This window comes from Rhinopithecus bieti, unplaced genomic scaffold (assembly GCF_001698545.2).
Source record: "Rhinopithecus bieti isolate Rb0 unplaced genomic scaffold, ASM169854v2 scaffold_387, whole genome shotgun sequence".
NCBI lineage: Eukaryota > Metazoa > Chordata > Mammalia > Primates > Cercopithecidae > Rhinopithecus > Rhinopithecus bieti.
In genome coordinates this window covers 343,787-365,247 of record NW_016803102.1, presented here as the reverse complement: position 1 = coordinate 365,247, position 21,461 = coordinate 343,787, and positions in this window count along the sequence as shown.

Below are 21,461 nucleotides of genomic sequence, written 5' to 3'. Positions count from 1 at the left end.
AAGACAAGTATAAAACACCAATAGAGAGGATATAAAATCTGAGGAAGCTAAGGTTCAGTTTTGAAGAAAAGGCCAAGAAAAAGAGAGAGGTGACATGAAACTGAAGAAAGAAGTTTGAGAAACAAACAAAACCAGTGTGAGAGTCCTCAAAAGAAAGGAGAGAGACAAAGGGGAAACTTCATTTTAAAGAATCTCTCAAATTAAGCTGCTGCTTTTTCATTACATTTAAGTATGAGTAAGAAACTTAATTTTGATGTGGAAAAACAGCTGAAATACAAAGCTGATAAGCCACATGTAGTCATGTATGAGAGAAAAAATATTTTAAAGACACAATAATTAGCTTTGTGCTGCTTATTTGATGTACCTTTAACCTTAACAAGAGCTTTTTCAGTTGGTGCCATTATCTAGTAATCTACTATTATCGATTTTCAGAGAAAACAAATTATCTGCAGGAAAACTTTCTGAAAGTCACAAACAAGCATGAAAAGCCCAGAGGCAAAAGATTTGTAGAATCTTTAAAGATAGCTAGAGGCAAGAGTTTGAGCCATGAGAGCAGATCGCTAAAAAAACACTTGTCTACCTAATAAATGCTCCACAGAACAAAATCTATTCAAAGCACAACCCAGAAAATAGAATCGACATCATGCCACTGCAGTCTTCAGCTGCGACCTTGCTAGAAACAAGCCACAGGTCTGCCACTAACACAGAATTATTCACAAACAAACAACCTACCTGCAGGAAGAGAAAAAAAAAAAAAAAGCAAGACTTTAATAATCAAATCCAGTGACAACATAAATATTTCACCATGTCACTCTCAGGGTACAGGCTGGTTTGTCTTCTAGAATAATTTAGGGAACAAAATATGATTGTGTGTAACACAAAACATATTGGCCTAATACTTTTATTCTTTGTTTTAAATTAGAGGCTATAACTGCTTTCATTGAAAGATGCAAGTTGTTCAAGACCCACTCTTTATTTAAACCTTAAAAGTGTCCCACCAAGTAACAGCATAGGATCCAGATTCAGTTCTAGCTTTAATAGCACAAAGTCACCTTCAGATGTGCAAGTCTACATGTCTAGCCATTGAGATTATTATTTTTTAATTCTCCTGGTGATTCATAACATAATCTCAGGAGAGACAAGGTGAAACAAAGCAAATACGAAAAATGTTAAAGCTAATTCTATACAGTTTTCTAATGATAAAAGCATATCCTAGGGAGTGAGGTAAGTAGAAAAACTTCTCTTTCTCTCACTCCCTATCCCTATTCTGTCTCTCTCTCTCAACTCAGCTGTTCATTCCTAACAGGTATATTTATTTCAGAGCTCACTCTAGGCCAAATAAAAGTAAGATAATTTTCTTTGGCACCTCAATTCCCTCTTTTAGTTCTTCTGCCTCTTATGGGTCATTCCCCCTTGGCTGCCCTAACTACATTTGGCTTACATTATTTTGTTAATCCTTTTTCCCTTTGGAATTTTCCTGCCTCCATCAAACTTTATTGTTCTGAGTCTCACTGTAATTTTAATTATATATCATGATGAAAAGAAATCTGAAAAACACGTAATAAGCCAATATCTCACAATGGATTAATGTTGACTCCATGGAAACAATTGCATTCTAACTGGAGAATTCTGGAGAGACAAAGCCCTAATCCCAAGGGTGAGGCATATGTGAAACTGGATATAATTTTATACTCTTTAAAGCAAGACTCAGTGAGTCTGGTTCAATTTCTCATATAGGGCTGAATTTGAGGAGAGAATTTCTAGTCACTGGCTGATAGTTGGCAAGTTTTTCTGGCCCCATTTACAAATATGGAATTGTAACCAAGGAAATAAATTGTGAGACAATTGCTTATATTTTAATTCCTAAGGTTTGGGAAACTTACTGCTATTATTATAAGAGAAGATAGATATCATTTGCCAAATGCTGTGGTTTAGATGTTCATGCTCTTTTCAAAATTGACGTTGGGACTTCAAGCCCAATGTGATAGTACTAAGAGGTAAAGCCTTTGGAAGGTGATTAAGTCAAGAGGACAGAACTCTCGTGAATGGGATCAGCTACTTTATCAAAGGGCTAGAGGGAAATAGTTGGGCTCTTTTTGCCCTTCTGCCTTCTTCAGTATGAGAGCCCAGCATTCATCCTCTGGAGAAGGCAGCAACAAGGTATCATTTTGGAAGGAGATAGAGCTTACAGACACAAAACCTGCCAGCACCTTGATCTTGGACTTCCCAACCTCCAGAGTTGTGAGAAAATACATTTCTACTTGTTATAAATTATCCGTTTTGTGGTATTTAGTTGTATCAGCACAAATAGACTAAGACACGAAATGTCCTAGTTTTGAAGCCAATACAAGTAAAGATATACTAGCCATGTGCCAAACATTATGCAAACTGGTTTTCCATTATCTCACTTAATTTTTACTACAGCTCTTTGAGGTAGATACTGTTGTCCTCATTTCGCAGATGAGAAATCCAAAGCTTGCTTGATAAATTTTTAAGTTGTCCAAAGTCACATGATTGGTAGGTGCAGAGCTAGAAGGCAAACCCAAGGCTACCTGACTCCAAGCTATGGCTCTTCCCCCCATGTTGCAGGAACCAACAGAGAATGACACTGAGTCACAGAAAGTTATGTCCAAGTTCCTGTGTTTAGGGCTGGACACCCTTGACTCCAGTGCAGAACTCTTTTCAGCTCTTTACTATACAACTTGACTATTTGTGCCTTATGGGGGCCAGACACCAAATCAGGTATGTGAAAATCTAGTCAATTTCACAGATTTAAAGTGGTTATGTGGGGGCAAAAACACAATTTTTTTTCTTTTTTGAGATGGAGTCTCGCTCTGTTGCCCAGCCTGGAGTGCAGTGGTGCAATCTCGGCTCACTGCAACCTCCACCTCCTGGGTTCAAGCAATTCTCCCGCCTCAGCCTCCCAAGTAGCTGGGACTACAGGTGCATGCCACCACACCCACCTAATTTTTTTTTTTTTTTTTTTGAGATAGAGTTTCACTCTTATTGCCCAGGCTGGAGCGCAATGGCTCCATCTCGGCTCACTGCAACCTCCGCCTCCTGGGTTTAAGTGATTCTCCTGCCTCAGCCTCCTGAGTAGCTGGCATTACAGGCACGTGCCACCACACCTGGCTAATTTTATATTTTTAGTAGCGATGGGGTTTCTCCATGTTGGTCAGGCTGGTCGCGAACTCCTAACCTCAGGTTATCCGCCTGCCTCAGCCTCCTAAAATGCTGGGAATACAGGCATGAGCCACCGCATCCGACCAAAAACACCATGTTTTTTAAAATTCCAATTTTACTTGAGATGAGTGAAATCGATCACATGCTATCCTGATGATTGGTTATGTAAACATTGGCGATAATTAGCAAAGAAGAATATTCACATATTAAATGACAAAAGTAAAAATGTAATTCTAAATATCGTAACAAATTCAATCTTCTTCTGATCTGAAAATCATTTCTCTAATGATGAAAATACCTTTCTCACCCGAGTTTATCTTGTTTAGAGACAGAGATTTTATATTCAAAATATGGTCATAGTTAAATACTTTTCATTTCTTCTGTGACAGTCTTTTGTTAAAACCCAGGCTATACAACCCAGGACATAAAAGTCTTACCATCTTTCAGATATGAGTTTTCTTCCTTATGTTAATTTCCAGAAAAAATCAGTAAAATCTGTAGGTCCTACAAGACACATTTTTTGCAAACTGTATTCAATTCAGGAAAATGATTATCTCTGTTTTTAAAAATAAATATGTTGTAAATGAAAAGTAATGCCAACACTATGTAAACAATAACTCTTCTGCAATTACAAATCTGTTTCCTTCATGACTGCTGATGCTTCATACCTAGGGGAACACCATGGAAGACGAAAACTAAACAAAAACAATCAATTTCCTTCCATCTTTCCTGCTCAGTAAGTACTTCCTGCGTTTTCTGATATCTGCTTCCTGTTGCCTATTTCTATATGTTTTGCCCTTATAAATGACCAGGGGAAACACTATGAATGGAAAAAGATTTGCAGCAATTGTTGGCAAATCTCCAGTTCTGCCTCATTCAAACATGGAATTAAAATTAGAAAGGCAATATTATCCTTTCGCCTTTGGTTTATGGTAAGTTGTCAGAAATGGAGCATTGAAATATGCTTTCAAGGTAAGGCCACCTAAATATTTAACTTACTTTTTTTTCTTTTGTCTTTACAAGCAGGAGCACTTGAGTTTATCTGATTACTTCCATTTGCATTCGCTTACACACTCATGTCCTTTTTCATTTATTCAATAAAAGTCCATCTTTTCCTTTCTTTTCTTGAATGATTTGATAAAACATATCTGTGACCACATCTTTTAGAGTTACAAAGATACTTTTAACACGTTGGTACACTCTCTGTGCTCCCTTCAATTCATTCAGAGTGATTATATAAACACCAAAATTCACTCTAAAATGGGGATGTGTTTTGTTTTAGAAGTGACCATTTTTCAGAAAAAGCACTCATGGACTTCCTCTTTGAATTATTGCTCTTGGATACATAAGCTTCTGCATTTAAATAATGCCTTCCCTTTAACCAGGGATTTGTGGTTTATCCAATTGGGATAAAATATAAAAATGCAGGCTTCCCACATGTTCTAGAGCCTCCACTTCTCAGAGTGTATGCATAATAACAGATGCTACAAAAGTAACTAGTGAAAGAATTTGGAAAACTTCACAAAGGTAAACCTATTTCTTTACTGCAGAAATTCTCAGAATCTATAATATAGCAAAGTACGTATAAATTTCCATGTATGTGTCAAGTAAGATGTCGTTTAAGACAGTTTCCCCCATACATCCTTATACATAAAATCACTCTGTGGTGCACATCTCTAGACCACTGTTCTGCCTAAGCTAAACTGGGAACTGTTTCACAAAATAATAGCTCTTCAAGGACTAAAAGGGACATTTTGCAAAACCTCAGGAATTTCAAGCTGTGGCTGATTGACCCAGGCAGGAAAAGCAGAGGCAGGAGTTAGCCTAAGGGGAGGTGCTCTGGGCTTCTTCCCATTTGGCTGGAATATTTCTTCAACAGTTGCAGGAAAAAGGTCCATTAGCAAGAAGGACATGCTTCTGGAAGTCTAAGTGAGCCAAAGTGTGGTTTAGCAAACTGCATAACACAAATAAATCAGCTAGAGGAAGAAACCATTTGATGAAGCTATAAATGGACAATATACAGGAGAGATAACTAATCATTGAACGTGTCTACCTAAACAACGGTACTATGGTTAGGCTTTTTGTCCCGACCCAAATCTCATCTAGAATTGTAATCCCCAGGTGTTGAGGGAGAGACCTGGTGGGAGGTAATTGGATCATGGGGGCTGTTTCCCTTATGCTGCTCTAATAATAGTGAGTGAGTGCTCACGAGAGCTGATGGTTTTATAAGGGCCTTTTTCCTCTTTACTTTCTTGACATGCTCTCTTGCCTGCTGCCATGTAAGATGTGCCTGCTTCACCTTCTGCCATGATTGAAAGTTTCCTGAGGCCTCCCCAGCCATGTGGAACTGTGAGACAATTAAACCTCTTTTCTTTACAAATTACCCAGTCTTGGGCAGTTCTTTCTAGCAGTGTGAGAACAGACTAATAAACAGCAAGACTTCCCTGGGTATTGTGTAAGGTTTTACAATGTAAATCAGAATTTATAAGCTAACTAGTGCTCAATGAACTGAAGGGTTGCTATTGATAAAAAATTTTATTCCATAGCCATAATATTAAAGGGAAAACAAACCTTGGTTAATGTCATGTCACATTTATTGCATAGCAATGTGATCCGCCTATCTTGGCCTCCCAAGGTGCTGGGATTACAGGCGTGAGCCACTGCACCTGCCAGGCTGCTGTCTTTTTAAACACATCTCCCAAAGTTGAATTAGGAATGGAATAATAATTGTTAAGTAGAAATTCTGAAATCATGGAATTTTTCCTATTGAAAAAAAAAACACAGGAATCCAGATTTCTAGACATACATGCATCTGCTCCTCAGGGTGCTGTCATGTTTTTTATTTGTTTATTTTTTTGAGACTCAGTCTCACTCAGTCGCCCAGGCTGGAGAGCAGTGGCATGATCTCGCCTCACTGCAAGCTCCGCCTCCCGGGTTCACGCCATTCTCCTGCCTCAGCCTCCTGAGTAGCTGGGACTACAGGCACCCACCACCATGCCTGGCTAATTTTTTTTTCTGTATTTTTAGTAGAGACGGAGTTTCACCGTGTTGTCCAGGATGGTCTAGATCTCCTGACCTCGTGATCCGCCCGTCTTGGGCTCCCAAAGTGCTGGGATTACAGGCGTGAGCCACTGCACCTGGCAGGCTGCTGTCATTTTAAACACATCTCCCAAAGTTGAATCAGGAATGGAATAATAATTGTTAAGTAGAAATTCTGAAATCATGGAATTTTTCCTATTAAAAAAAACACTAACTTCAGTAAAAATGAAGCTCTATCATCTGAAGTTCAAATCACAGACAAATGTTATTTTGTCTACTAAAGAGATAGGAATTATCATTAATTTTAAATCTTAATTTTATTGGTAAATTTGTGGAATATTTTCTAGGAAAGATATCCTTTGTTGGAAAATGAATTTCTTTGTAGATGCTGAATTATTTAATTAAATATTTCGTTATCATAATTATTTTCTTAAAATATTTATTCTTCAAAATATGTTAACTTGAAGTTAAAATGTGGGAATGAGATAAACAATAAAACATAAGCCACAATATCTTTTGTATGAAAGAAAAATGTGGAAGACTGATATCTGTATCTTTTGAGTAAATATAGCAAATTCCCATGTTTTACTGCCTAGAAATGAACAGCTTAAGTAAAAGTGTTTTCCTTTTAAAAAAATGGATGTGGGATATAATCATTTTATTTCAATCCATTTATAACAACAATTGCATGTTTTTATTAAATTACCATTGATATCAATAGACAAGGGCATTGCATAGTTTAATTAAATCTTTAAAATTACCTTTGAGGGTAGACACTCATTTTAATTAACAAATGAGAAAATTTCTTAGCTGGGCTAAGTTTATTCAGATGGTTAATAATGAAGCTACGGTTTAAACTTAGGGGGACCAACCAGGGTCTATACCGTTAATCTCTGAGATCCACTCAGGGTGCCTTGCCTTGGTATCATCACCACTGCATACAAATTCAGTTAATTTTAGTAAAATATCAGGTCTTCAGAGGTCTGTATCTCATTCATGAAACTCACTTATGAACTTGAGTGTATATTGAATCAAAATGCACCAGTTAGCCTACATGATGCCTCACACGTCTTCTCTGTGTTGGGTTTCTTGGTGAAATACAAGGTTAAATGTGAGCTATAGAAGCAGGCCATCTTCTTTTTTTCTTTCTTCTTCTGTTTCCTCGTTTATTTTTTAATTCTATCGACATATATTCATTGCATACTATCTAGGACAGATGTATGATACTGGGAGAGAATTGATGTATTAATTGAAAAAAGAACAAAAGGAGATCATATTTAACCTCAAGGAAAGCACCATCTCTTTTTATCTAATTATTTATTTATTTTGAGATGGAGTCTCTCTCTGTCGACAGGCTGGAGTGCAGTGGCACAATCTCGGCTCACTGCAACCTCCGCCTCCCAGGTTCAAGCGATTCTCCTGCCTCAGTCTCCTGAGTAGCTGGGATTACAGGCGTGTGCCATCATGCCCAGCTAATTTTTTGTATTTTTAGTAGAGACGAAGTTTCACCATGTTGGCCAGGATGGTCTGAATCTCTTGACCTCGTAATCCGCCTGCCTCAGCCTCCCAAAGGACTGGGATTACAGGCGTGAGCCACCACGCCTGGCCCACCATCTCTTATTAGGGAACAGAACTATGAAAAATAAGTGAAAATAATATTTATGTCCTGTGGTAGAATACATAGGAGGCCCCTTAGAAGGGAGCACTCACTCAATCCTACTGACAGAGCAGGGAGTGAGGCCAAAAAGAATTAATCACTAGAAGACATCCTAGCCAAGGCTCAAAAGATGAGGAGGTAGTAAGAGCTGTGGGCAGGGGAAACAGCAAGGACAGAGATGTGGGGCTGTGTGTCTCAGTTGTGAAAGGACAGCTTGCTTGGCAGGGCAGGCTAGAAAGTGAGAAGAGCACAGACAGAACAGGCCAGAGGTTCAGAGGCCAAATTAAAATTAGTCTTGATTCTGCAAGGATAGGAATTTAGACTTTGCCTTTTGAGAAAGAAAAATCATTGAAAGATTTCAAAAGAGTCAATAGGATGATCCTAATTTTAAGGAACATATTTTAAACTGCATTAATTGGTTTCATTACACAAGAGTGATATACGTGCCTTTTAGAAGCCATGGGCAGTAAAGGAGGCTGTACAAGCTGGAGGTATGAAGAACTAATGAGGCCTCCTGGAGTTGTGCAGTGCACAACCTGTGAGGCCGTATGTGACAACTTTATTCTAAACTCAGAGCATAGAAATGAAAATTTCCTATACTTCTAATTCCCTATTACATAAATATTTTCCTAAATTTTCTTCCACTTTCTTCTAAGTATGTTGTTTTTTTCCCATTCAAAAATTCATCTATTTTGGCCGGGCACAGTGGCACACGCCTGTAATCCCAGCACTTTGGGAGGCTGAGGTGGGCGGATCACAAGATCAGGAGATCGAGACCATCCTAGCTAATGCAGTGAAATCCGACTCTACTAAAAATACAAAAAATTAGCCTGGTGTGGTGGCTGGCGCCTGTTGTCCCAGCTACTTGAGAGGGAGGCTGAGGCAGGAGAATGGCATGAACCCGGGAGGCGGAGCTTGCAGTGAGGGTAGATGGTGCCACTGCACTCCAGCCTGGGTGACAGAGTGAGACTCCATCTCAAAAAAATAAAATTTTATCTATTTTAATCATCCATTAATTTAATTTTAAACTCTTTTTAGAGCCATTTTAGGTTCACAGCAAAGTGGAGAGGAAGGTATACAGATTTCTTATACACCTCCAACTCCACACCTTTCGCCACATACAGAGCCTCCCCCATTCTCAACATTCCCCACCAGAGTGGTACATTTTCAACAACTGCCCAACTTAAATCGACACATCACAGTTACCCAAAGTCTGTGGTCTACATTAGGGTTTACTGTTGGTGGTGTACTTTCTATGGGTTTGGACTAAGAGATATTCTTTATGGAAGACAAACTATGGTAGCAGTTCCAGAGACTTTTGTGGAGTGAGTCAGGACCAGAGAGAGAGAGAATAGATGATAAATTATTGCAATGGATCAGGTCAGACAAGACGAGGGGCTGTACGACTGGAGCCATGAAGATAGAGAAGCAATGGTGGATCCGTTCATGATTAAACGTGGACTCTATGGAGTGGGAGACGTTAATCATTATCCATCATAGCTAGTGCTTCTCACTCAGTAAGGTAAGTACTACTAGAAGTTTAACTTCTTGGGGAAAAGAGGATGAGTGTTCATGATACAGTTATCAAATATCTACTATGTGTGAGATCTGATTCATTGTAAAGACATAGAAGATAAGTTAGACATGGTTTTGGTCTTCCACTGATTCATATCCTGTTAAATATGCCCAGTAAGACTTCAGATGAGGCCGGGCGCAGTGGCTCACGCCTGTAATTCCAGCACTTTGGGAGGTCGAGGCAGGTGGCAAGGTCAGGAGTTTGAGATCACCGTGGCCAACATGGTGAAACCCTGTCTCTACCAAAAATACAAAAATTAGCTGGGCCTGGTGGCAGATGCCTGTAATCTCAGCTACTCGGGAGGCTGAGGGAGGAGAATTGCTAGAACCCGGGAGGTGGAGATTGCAATAAGCTATGATTGGGCCATTGCCCTCCAGGCCAGGTGACAATAGCAAGACTCCATCTCAAAAAACGACACCAAAAAAAGACTTCAGATGGAGTCTGTTAAATGACCAGTCTGGGCAACATGGTGAAATCCCATCTCTACCAAAAACTATAAAAATTAGCCAGGCATGCTGGCATGCACCTGTAATCCCAGCTACTTGTGGGGTCTGAGGCACGAGAATCACTTGAACCCAGGAGAAAATGTGGTATGTATACACAATAAAATACTATTCAGGAATAAAACTGAATTAAATTCTGTCATTTGTGGCAACATGGATGAGTTTGGAGAACATTACCTGCAGTGAGATAAGTCAGGTGTAGAACTATAAATATCACATGTTCTCATTTATATGTAAGGGCTTAAAAGATTGAGCTCAAAGACATAGAGAGTAGAACTGTAATTATTAGAGGTTGGGAAGGAGAGGTGGATAGAAGACAGGGAGAGGTTGGTTAATGATGCATAGTTACAGCTAACTAGGAGGAATAAGCTCTCGTGTTCTTTTAGCATTGTAGGGGGAATATGGTTAACAATCATTTACTGTATATTTTCAAAAAGCCAGAAGAGAGGATTTTGAATGCTTATAACACATAGAAATGATAAATGTTCGAGATGATGGATATGCTAATTACCCTGATTTGATCATTACACTTTATATATATATCATAATATCACTGTGTACCCCATAGATATGTAAAATTATTTCATATGTCTACTAACAAAATAAAATGAATGCATTAACAACACATTTAGGCTTAATTTAGATACATACAAAGCACTATTCCGGACAGAATTTCGGATTCTTCAAATATCTAACGATGAGGCAATTTATATTACTATAGAAATATCCTTTCTGTTAGTGCTACAAGGACTCTCATCTGATCAATAAAAGGTTATTAAATAGTATAATGGATATATAATGGATAGGTATGGTCACATCAAATGGCCATCAATATGTGAGTGTTTTCATGTAATTATAGTTAAAAACAGATGTCTGCAGGATTGTGGTGGATGCCACAGAAACACATTTACAAATGACCTGGACCCCTGCCAGTCTGTGCCTAAGTGGATTATAAACTGGGGTGCATTCCCAGACCATTGCACTTTCTTGAGGGAAAGGCAATGGATAGCATCCCTACTGTATTCATTCATAGACGTCAGTGTAACTTCCCCATCCATGATTTTTTTTAAAATCTTTTTACAAGAATTGAGAGCAGAACTTCTTAAGGAACTGTCTGGTGGAATACTTATCCCATAATAATATATTTTATGGACTGTCATAGCACAGTGTAACACTCTAAAGGAGTCCAAAGAATCAGATTTGAAAACAAGTCTTCCTTCCTTTTTTCTTTCCTTCTTCTTTGAATATTCAGCCCAAAGTCTTGAGTGAGAAAGAATCAGAGGAAGTGTGAGAGGGCTGGAATTAGAACCTTGAGAGGAAAGTGGTCAAGTGAGACAGCAACAGCCTGGCTGGAGGGTGCCGCCTAGGGAAGGAAGGTGACTGAGTGGATGGAAGTGGCTCAGGAGAGGAGAGAGCCCACAGGAGGTAGACGGTCTAGATCAGTGACCCACTGGGGAATGGAAATGATTACAATTAGGGGAACTGAGCAAATAGCAAGCATACCAAAGATAATGAAAGACAAGTTTTACACTACAGGAGAAGAAAATTACAAATATGGAAAAGTGAAAAAACTAGAATGAAGCCTGCAGTGTTGAATTGGAATTGGGGGTGTATCAATGTGAACTCATGGCTTTCTTTTGTTGTTTTTTGAGACAGAGTCTCACTCTGTTGCCAGGCTGGAGTGCAGTGGCACGATCTCGGCTCACTGCAACCTCTGCCTCCCAGATTCAAGCTATTCTCCTGACTCAGCCTCCCAAGTAGCTGGGACTACAGGTGCGTGCCACCATGCCTGGCTAATTTTTATGTTTTTAGTAGAGATGGGGTTTCACCATGTTGGCCAGGATGGTCTTGATTTCTTGACCTCCGTGATCTGCCTGCCTCAGCCTCCCAAAGTACTGGGATTACAGGTGTGAGCCAACATGCCTGGCCCATGGTTTTTAATATGTAAGTATAGATAGAAAGTCAAGCAAAAATATTAATGCTGGTGGTGGGTGTGTGTAGATACATTTCCAATTCAATTTTGGTTTCCGAATACCATTATCCACTGAAAGGAACAAGGACTCCTTAGAGAAAAGAATGATTCCAAGACTGGACAAGGAATGTACAAGATAAGCCTGGAATATCTTAAGTGCTCCAAGAAGGCTGTGGTTATGTCAAAAAGAAGATAGAAACCAATGCGAAGTAGCTTTGTTTTATTAGGCAAATCTGGGACAATTTGAGTATCAAATGATGAGAGTAACATTGAATAAAATGATATTCTATGAGTTTACTGGTGTAAAATAGATGAATAAATAAGTGAGGGGAAGAAAGCTTTTCCTTAGAGTATAATGCCAACTAATAAATGTAAAATGAACTGTGAATTTGGAAGATTACCATTTGACAAGCATGATGGAAATAGATGCTAGAGACATGTTTCCATGTTTTTAAGGTATGTATATATAAAATTCTGTTGAAGAAAAGGGGGGAAATGCAGTGGGAACACCAAGGAGTCAACACTTCACCAACCAATTGAAATTAACGTCACCTATAACGGGACAAAGCTAACTTGTGTGCCAAGTGAGAAAACATCAAATCACTTCTGTGATATCCCCCACCAAAGTGCACAGCCTGAATCTGCTCATGAGGAAATATCAGAAAGATAAACATTAAGGAACATTCTGCAAGATATCTGGTCTTCAAACGTGTCAAGGAAGCCAGACATGGTGGCTTGAGCCTGTAATCTCAGCTACTGGGGAGATCAAGGCAGAAGAATTGCTTGAGACCAGGAGTTCAACACCACCCTGGACAACATATTGAGACTCCATCTCTTCTTTAAAAGCGTGTCAAGGTTTTGAAAGTCAAGAGAAAATTAAGGAAATATTCGACATGGAAAGAGATTGGGAACACACGATCACAAGGTATAACAAGTGATTCTTAGTTGGAATGTTTCACCATTAAAGAGGGTGAGGAAACTAGAATAAATATGAGAGGTTAAGATTGGATGGAAGTACAGTGATTACTTCCTGATTTTGGTTGTCATGTGGCTACATAGGAAAGTGTTATTCATGGGATGTGCGCACTGAAGGATCAGTGCATGTGTCTGCAGCCTGATCTTGGATGATTCAGGAAACAAAGTTTAGACTATTATTGCAACTTTTCTGAAAGTCTGAAATTATTTGATAATATTAAGAAAACACACACATTGGATGGGCATGGTGGCTCACGCCTGTAATTCTAGCACTTTGGGAGGCTGAGGTGGGGGGGATCATCTGAGGTCAGGATTTCAAAACCAGCTTGGCTAACATGATGAAACCCTGTCTCTACTAAAACTACGAAAAAAAAAAAAAAAAAATTAGCCAGGCATGGTGGCAGGCCTCCTGTAATCCCAGCTACGTGGGAGGCTGAAGCAGGAGAATCGCCTGAACCTGGGGGGCAGAGGTTGCAGTGAGCCAAGATCATGCCACTGCACTCCTGCCTGGGTGACATAGGGAGATTCCATCTCAAGAAAAAAAAAAGAAAAGAAAAGAAAACACACACGCACATATATATGTGTGTATAGGCAGTGTGTCAGGGAGTGGGTGAGGTGGCGATAAAGCAGGATAATAAAGAAGGATAATAAAAAAGTGATAATGATGAATCTGTGTGATTGGTACATGTGGCTCCATATTCTCTTTATTTTTTTGTGTGTTCTTGTAACCATGGACAATTTTTTGAACTTTCTGAGCCCCAGTACAATGTGACAAATGTTTACTAAACATATTCAAAGAAGAGTCAGTGTGTTCAGTTTTGTGGTATGCATAGAATTGATTTTGGTTACTGGTTTACTATACTTAATAACTTGATGGCTTCTCGCTACCTTTGACACGATAGAGATGGAAGATACAAGTGACCAGCCAGGATATGGGAAGCTTTGTTGTGCTCTTTTTTTTTTTTTGAGAGGGAGTCACCAGCTCTGCCTCCTGGGTTCATGCCATTCTTCTGCCTCAGCCTCCGGAGTAGCTGGGACTACAGGCGCCCACCATCACGCCTGGCTAATTTTTGTGTTTTTAGTAGAGACGGAGTTTCACCTTGTTAGCCAGGATGGTCTCGATCTCCTGACCTCGTGATCCGCCTGTCTCAGTCTCCCAAAGTGCTGGGATTACAGGCTGAGCCACCGCGCTCGGCCTGTTGTGCTCTTTTGATGAGGAAAAGTGCACTCCAGAAACTGATCACTCATCTACTGTTATTATTCTGGTCCAAGCCACCAGACTTTTGCTTGAATAACTTTTGCTTGAATTATTATAATATCTTCCTAAAATTTCTTCTTTTGATTTCTCCTCATCCAATTTGCCTCCCTCTTCACAGTATATTTCCAATAGCACAGGCAGTAGAATCAAAACAGAACAGAGACTGGGACTTGTTTGTTCAAAACAATCTATTGGCTCTCCTACTAGCCCAGGGTGAAAGGTTATTTTTACATGAACTCCAAGGCTTCTCACACAGGTGATTTTCTAATGTTATCTCCTAACATTCTCATTCTCCTTGCTTCTTCCAGCTGCATTATGGGTTTTTAAAAATTTTGTTGTTTAACACGCAAGTCAGGCTCATGCCTCATGTCTTTGCCTTGGCTACTATCTTTGCGAGAAACACTTTTCCATCAGATATTCTTATGCTCACTTCTTCACTTTCTTCAGGTCATAATTTAAATATTTAATTCCCTGACTATCCTATTTGAAGTTGTACCATGTATACTCTTCCTATTCCCTTTTCTTACTGTCTGTTCAGCTACAACACTTATCACCCCGTGATATATATTTTACTTCTTTATTACATCAAAGGATTCCTAAGAGAAAAGAAAGTACATGAAAATGAAAATTCTACTTCATTTATACTATGCTATCTTCTACTAGACTAACTTTCGGGAAAATAACAATAAACTCGGGAATAAGTACAAGAAACCTGAAGAGAAGAAAGTGAAAAACAAGCAGATTCTAGGTAGAAGTTGATACACAGAAGAAAAGAATGGCAGAAATCTTTCTTCTCTTCTTCCCTTTCTTCCTTCCTTTCTTCCTTCCTTCCTTCCTTCCTTCTTTCCTTCCTTCTTTCTTTCCTTCTTCCTTCCGTCCTTCCTTCCCTCCTTCCTTCCTTCCCTCCTTTTTCTTTCTCTCTCTCTTTCTTTCTTTTTCTTCTTCTTCTTCCATTCTATTCCTTCTTCTCTTCTTTCTTTCCCTCCTTCCGACTTTTCATCCTTCTTTCCTTCTTTCTCTCTCTTTCCCTTTCTCTTTCCTTCCTCTCCTTCCTTCTTTGTCTCTTTTTCAGCTTTTAATCTGGGAGAAGTCTGCAGTCTGTTCTGGGTATCTAACTCTAAACAGCCTAGTTAAAAATAAAAGCACTGAGTTATAATTTTAGTTGCTGCCAAAGAAACAGTATTTGCTTGAGTCCAGCAAAATAAACTACCTTAAGGTTTTTGCAATTTAAGAGAAAAGGCAACCAGTGAGAACAAATCTAAGGTGAACCAGACCTTAGAAACAGAAATAGGACAAAGGGATCCTAATCATGCTAATTGATATAAAGTAAAATAGGCTTACAAAAACAGCATGTATCAGCAAAGAATTAAACTATAAAAAGAACAAAATAGAATTTCCAGAAGTGAAAATACAATATGAAAATTTAAACAATGAATCACCTTAGTATCTCCTGATCACGAATTAGAAACTTCGGATCACATAATTAAAAGTGTTAAAAAAAATAAAAATGACTCTGTCTCAAAAAATAAATAAATAAAAATAAAAAAAGATAATACCATAGATAAGTAAAATAGAGAAAAGAAAAATATTTTAGGTTGGATGAATCTAAAAGCTGATTATTTATAATGAATAACAAAATTGATAAACCACTGCCTAGACTGATGGAGAAAAATTGAGAAAGAAATAACCAATATCATGAATAGAAGAGGAGTTATCAGTACAGATCATAGAGACAATGAAAACAATATAAGTAAGACAATATTACAGACAACTTGATGCCAACAAATTGGACAGCTTAGAAGAAACAGAAACACTCTCTGAAAAATATAACTTAACAACACTAATAAAAATGAAACAGAAAACCTGAAAACTCTGTATCTAGCAAAAATCCTTGATTTTGTTGTCAAATTCCTTCCGAAAAAGAAAAGTCCAGGCCCAGGTTGCTTCAGAGGTCAGTTATATAATATATTTAGTGAAGAATTAAAGCCAATATTATATTGAATTTTTATTTGAAAATGCAATACCAGGAAAGCACTCTTATTTTATGGGGCTGGAATGACAAAGACATAACAATAAATTAATAAAGTTGAAGCCTAGTATTCATTATGAAAAATACTGTAAAATTCCTTAATAAAACATTTGTAAATCCAGTAGTATATGTAAAAGAAAATATATCATGCCCAAGTAAGGTTACCCTGGGAATTCAAATTTACTCTACCATTTGAATAACAATCAACATAATTTACCATAATAACAAGGTAAAAAGAACATTTATATATTTTTCCAATAGACATGGAAAATACACTTCATAATCTTTAACACTCATTTATGAGAAAATCCTCAGTGAACAAAGAATCCAAGCAAATACCCTCAATCTGTTAAGTTGAATTTATGAAAAAAAATACATTATAGTTAAAGGTTTAATATTGAACAGTTTTTTCCTATATTTGGGAACAAGGCAAAAATGTTTACTTTAACCACTAGTATTCAAACATTATACCCAAGATACTAGCCATTTCAATAAGGCAAGACAAGAAAAAAAAAAAAAAGAAAGAAAGAAAGAAAGAAAAAGAAACGCATAACTAAGTTGTAAAAGAGATAAGTACTCTATTTAATAAAATGACTATTTACCAGCAAACCAAGAAATTTACAAAGAACTCATAATATAAATGTTAATATAAAATTGGATTGCATATGTAAATATTAGCAGCACACAATTAGATAAAAGAAACTTAAAAATTGTATTCATAAAACAGTTAAAACTTACCTAAAATTTCAAAATACTTAAGTGTGCACAGTATTTAACAGAAAGTATGCAAGTCATCTACACTGAAAACTACAAAATATTGCCAATATGAAAAATGAAATAATAAATGCTGAAATATATCATGGTTACTGATTGGAGGATACAATATTGTTAATATGCTCATTATTCTCAAGCTGATCTGCTAATTCAATGCTTTGTCAGTCATAATCCCAGTAGTCTTATTTTTTGGAGGAATTGGCCAAACTAGTTCTAAAAATATATAGGGAAATGCAAAAGACCTTGACTTGTCGAAATAGTCTTGAAAAAGAGCAAAATTAGAGGCCTTATCCTTTCTCATTTTGATATTTACTTTATAGCTGTGGTAATTCCTGCTTTTTTTAAAACAAAATTAACTCTAAAACTGCTTAGTGGTATGACCCTAGCCAAATTCCTTGGGATATCTAAACTCAGTCTTCTTATCTGTGAAAGGGAAATAACACTTGGGACAATGTTGGTCCCAGACTTGATGCTAAAGAAATAAATATTAGTTATATTTAAAAAATTGGTATTTGGGGAAAATTTTCAGTATGTATATATAGGTACCTTATGGTTGTATTGCACTAGAAAATTTTCAAAGCATTCTTATAAATGCTACACTGGATTTTGAAGATATATTTAAAACATGTTTCAGAAATCAATACTACTCATATGTTATAAGTGCAAGACCTGATAAGGTTATTTATATTATGAGTGTTATAAAATAACCATACCACAACACAGGACGGTGGTGAAATGTCTTACATTTGTATTGAATGCACTTTCTGTTTTTTTTTTTTTCTTTTTGAGATGGAGTCTTGCTCTGTCGCCCAGGCTGGAGTGCAGTGGCAGATCTCTGCTCACTGCTCCGCTTCCCGGGTTCATGCCATTCTCCTGCCTCGGCCTCCCAAGTAGCTGGGACTACTGGCGCCTGCCACCACGTCCAGCTAATTTTTTGTATTTTTCGTAGAGACAGGGTTTCACCATGTTAACCAGGATGGTCTCAATCTCCTGACCTTGTGATCCTCCTGCCTTAGCCTTCCAAAGTGTTGGGATTACTGGCGTGAGTCACCGCACCCTGCTGAATGCACTTTCGTTTTCTCTGAATTTCCACCCTCATTCCAGCCCATGCAGAACAAATACACATTCTCATCATCAGATGCTTTCATTGTCCTCAATATGTATTTCCATCATTGTTATAATCTCATAAACGATGTTTACTTTTTATGCTAGACCATGTGATCCTTGAAGTCATCCACTTCATTTTTTCCTTCTCTTATCCATGGACATCATCTCGACATTGGGCACATAACAGGCGCTGGAGTGAATTAATTGGATTTCTCATTAAGCCCACCCATGTTGGTATAAACATCAGTAATAACTATATTGTGTAATATCAGTGTTAGCAAACTTGTTATTGATGAGAAAACGCATGTTCAAATGAATGACCAAGAGACAGCAGGCACAAGGAGCAGGAGAAGGTGCTGGGTCTTGCGGCTCATCGTACTGACTCTATGAGCATCATTTACCATGCTGGAAAGAACCATCATGGGAACTGAGGTGAGTCAGAAAAGGCCTCCTGTATTCTGAGGGAGGAAGGTCTGAGCTTGCTGTGGGTGGTACTTCACTGCCCTGGTGATGCTGAATTTCTACTAGGGATGGAAGGTGTTGAGGGCCACAATGGCTCAAAGTCCTTCATTTTTGCCTGGGGTAGTGGTGGTTAGTTTTACAGCATTTAGATTAGGAAATTCTGGAATTTCAGCAAATTGAGAATTACTTTGGGCATGGGATTCTCTGCCTTCTTACAAGATTGCTATGTTACAAGGGATCATGTATGCAAACATAGTTTTAAAAATATTTAGAGGCATATAATTATAAATAAAGGTGACTGCCAATATCTGTACTACTCACAAAACAATTTCCCAAGTTGCTGGAGAATACCAGGAGGGTTAGACCAGTGACCCAGCTAACTCAGTGTCTGCAGTTTTTCCACGATTCCCTGAGGGACTATTAGATAAAATATGTTGTAATCTCTCTCCTTGACATGAAACTTGGAAACCTAAGAATGCTCATAGCATACTTTGCTTATACCTATCATCTCTCGAATAAATTAACCAGGCGATATTTTACTTCTTCAACTACGTTAGTAATTCTGATGATGAAACTTATTTTTAGAGAAGTTTAATTTATAATAATGCACATTTTGATGATTAATTTCCCTTCCTCCTTGATTTAAAAGTGAGAAGATAATACATATGATTTCAAAGGCTTTAGACATATGAATAATCCACTCACCTTGGCTCACTGACACAATAAGCCACAGAATTGTATTGTATGGATCATTGGCATGGCCGATGATAGCACCTCCTGTGGAGCTATTGTGGTCCACCTTGTGGAAGGCGGCTTCCTCACTTTAAAAGTAATGCCCTCTAGGTGGTCCCTGATCCAGAATGTGTCTCAAAGAACAATAGAAAACCATGGATTGATTCTGACATTTTTTATTCCATTGTGATCATCAGAAATTTCTAAAATTCAACTCACCCTATTAGAATTTCATAGCCCATAATAGATATGCATTTGAAGCAGTTCTGTTGAAAACTCATATTATTCAGCTTTCCCTTAAATGCACATAAAAAAACTAAATAGAGAATAGCTGTTATATGACACACAAATATTTAATTTGAAAACTCAATTCTCAAGGTTAACAGATCAATGAAAACAGCAAGAAAAATTACCCTGTGTTTCTCAATGTATATTATCAAATATAAAATCATCTACCCTGGTTGTCACACTAATACTTTTCACCCAATAAGTTTGGGGAACTCTACTTCAGTGGTTCTCAAAATGTGGTTTGTAGAGCAGCAGCAGTAGCATCTGGAAACTTGTTCAAATTCAAACTTAGGCCCCATTGTAAGAAATTTCAAACCAGAAACCTCGATTGTGGGGCTCAGTAATCTGTTTCAACAAGGCATCCAGATGGCTTTACTGATTTTCCTCCCACCCAAATAAACATTCACATTGGAATTTCTAGGAACTGCAATTGTGTTACATTACATGAAGAAAGGGACTTTGCATACGTGACTAAAGGGTATGGACCTGGATTATCTGGATGGGCCCAATCTAATACCAGAAGCCCTTAAAGGTGGAGAACTTTTCCTAGCTGGAATCAGAGAGATGCAATAGAAGAGGAAGCAGGGGGCTTGCAAAAGGGGAAGGCAGAGAGAGTCGAAGTGGGAGAGTATTCAAAGCTCCCCTTTATTGGTTCTAAGATGCAGTGGGCCACATGCAAGAACTGGAGAGAGGCCTGGAGTAGTTAAGGCTGGGTCCCCAGGTGGCAGCCAGCAACGAAATGCGGACCTCACTCCTACAACACAGAACTGAATTACACCAACAGTTTGGATGAGCTGCGAGGTGGATTCTTCCCCAGAGCCTCCAAAAAGAAGGAAGCCCTGGCGACACCCTGATGTCAGGCTCATGAGACTAGAAGCAGAGGAATCAGCTGAGTCACACTCTGCCCAGACTTCTCACCCTTGGAAACTATGAGGTAATGAATTATTTATGTGTATTTTATTGTGGTGACTATTATGGCAGCAATACAAAATAAATACCACACTCAAGTTTGAAAACCACTGCTGTGCATAATCATTAATTGTCATTATCATTTGTTCTGTTGATGGCATACAGTTGGAACCACACAGATGAAAAAATTTCCTGGATCGACGTGCTTATTCATGCCAGTTTCTGTATAAAGTAAGAATATAGCACAGCACAGCACGTGGAAATCATGGTTAGTCCCATTCTTTGGGAGTTCTGATGTTTATAAACATTTAACTGAGATAGACCCAGGGTTAATGACAGATCCATCTTCTTTCTAAATGTGCAACTTGGTTAAATTTATTTAAGCTTTCCTTGGTAAGAATTCTTCTTTGTAGAATGAGGTAGCATTACCCACCCAATAGAATTGCTTTGACGATAAAATAGATAACATATACAATAAGCCTGACATTTATTTGGTACTCGGTAATGACTAGCTTTTTCTGCAAAAGCAATAGAAACCACGTTTTGGAAGCAGGTATAACCAGTGAAGACCATTGTCACATGTCTCTTTTCTCAGACGCAGAGTTGGAGATGGGTTCTTGAACATGTGATTCATTTCAGGGCAAAGACTATAAGGGAAGCATATTAGGGCAGGAGAGATGAAGATGTGGACTCGAGTGGAAACAAGTGTCATCCTGTTCCCACAGGGAAAGCTTCACAGCTCAAGCTGGAGTCAGGGCCAGCCATTGACTCACCAGTCACTGGACTTGGAAGGGGAGAAAAGACAATTATCTAGGGAAAGGGCCGCTGTGCCTTGGGAGCAAGCAACACTCCTCGCAGCAGGTACCCCAGGCACAAAAGGGTATCTGTGTCCGACACTTAACCCACAACAATTATTCCATTTCCAAAGTAAGTCTCTGGCTTGTTTTTCACTTGAGGGCCAAACCCAGCAGGTATCACTCAACACTCTGCCTTATAC